Source organism: Entamoeba invadens (assembly GCF_000330505.1).
Source record: "Entamoeba invadens IP1 unplaced genomic scaffold scaff_1105074725017, whole genome shotgun sequence".
Lineage (NCBI taxonomy): Eukaryota > Evosea > Mastigamoebida > Endamoebidae > Entamoeba > Entamoeba invadens.
This window is the reverse complement of record NW_004191755.1, coordinates 59,175-60,857: the sequence shown is the minus strand read 5'-3', so window position 1 is coordinate 60,857 and position 1,683 is coordinate 59,175.

The following is a 1,683-nucleotide window of genomic DNA, read 5'->3' as shown; positions in this document are numbered from 1 at the left end:
CAAAATTAAATCTGTACTTTCGATTTTTTGTTTTTTTTGTTTTTTAGGAAATATAAAAAAACAAGACTTTAGGAAGTTCTAAAAATAAGGCGGTACAGACTTTTGAACTACAGTTTATTAACTAATTTGTTTTATAATATTTTATAAGGCATTAAACAAAAATTAATAATGTTGACATTTTAAACTTTTAACAATAATAAGGACGTATACTCGTGTTTTTTAATGAACCCTACAACAGTAAAAATGACAATAAAAACAATAATTAACACAAAACGTTTGGTTAATTTGAACACAAACATCTTTCATAACAAAATGTCATATTTGTTATATAACGTCATATTACACGTTGTTTATCAATATATGCCTAATGATTAATTATTCGCTTTCAACTTTTCAAATAAACAAACCTGATAATTAAGATTGTTGCTTGTTTGATTTACACATTCCCTCAACTTACTCATAATAAAATGCACATCTCCGACATCAGTTCATTTTATATCATGATGACAAGGTACAGTCAATTTCGATTTTGAAGATGAGAAAAATATTTTTGTGGTTTTTCTGTTTTTTTATAAAATTGAATTTTTTAAATTTTTTTATTTTTTTGATAACCACTTTTTATAGAAAAACAATTTAAACTATCGCTGGCTTCCTGTTAATTTACTTGTTAAACAGCTAACAATTTATAATTATTAAAAATATATATACATATATATAAAAATACCTTTTAAATATTCTTAACAACACCCTTTTTCTTGCATCTGTATTTTTTTCGTTATAATATTATTCATATGTGTAGTTATTACACAAAAACAGTTAGAATTATTTAGTTAAATCGATAAATTATAAAATAATAAAAACAACAAATTAAGTTTTATTTTTTACATAGAAATTATTTATGGGTAGTAGTATATAAATTCTGTGGATTTAGGGGGGAGCTCATTTTATCTATATTTTATAATACTTTATTTAAATAGCGAGGGACGCGAATATGAATTTTTCCAAAATATCGACATCTTTGATGTCTCTAGAATCTCACATTCGTTTCGATTCTTCGGAGACACAACGCGAAGCGGGAACAAAGCTCCAGTATCCGTTCGGTGTAAAATTTATATATAGTAAATTTATATTAATGTAATTTTTTATCTTTATTAAAATGACGGAACAGTATATGAATGAAGCGTTTAGAAAGTATATCGAGCTTTGTCCTTTACGGTTCTTCGAACCTGAGGACCGTAGGTCCGTAAAATTATTATATAATTTAAATACAGATGAAGATATCGATATCCCAGAATTTATAATTGTTAAAAATAAAAGTATCTATTTATAAATATTAATTCTCAAATTATTTACTAACATCTAAATTATTAACAGTAATATAATGTTCTAATATTGGAAGCATCTTATTAATAATTCCATCTCATATATTATTTTGATTGTTTTCTAATTCTTCTATTTTATTAAGTAATAATTCTAATTGTTCTTGCTTTTCGCTTTCTATATTTTTGACTTTATTATCAAGATCATTTTTATTAATTCTAACTTGTTTTTTTATTAATGTTTGTTTACCTTTAATCTTACAAAATACATAACCATTTATATAAATTGTAGCATTTAAATCTTTTGTCTTGATTAAGTTAACTTCTGGGTTATTATTAATATATCTATTGATTTCCTTGTTAC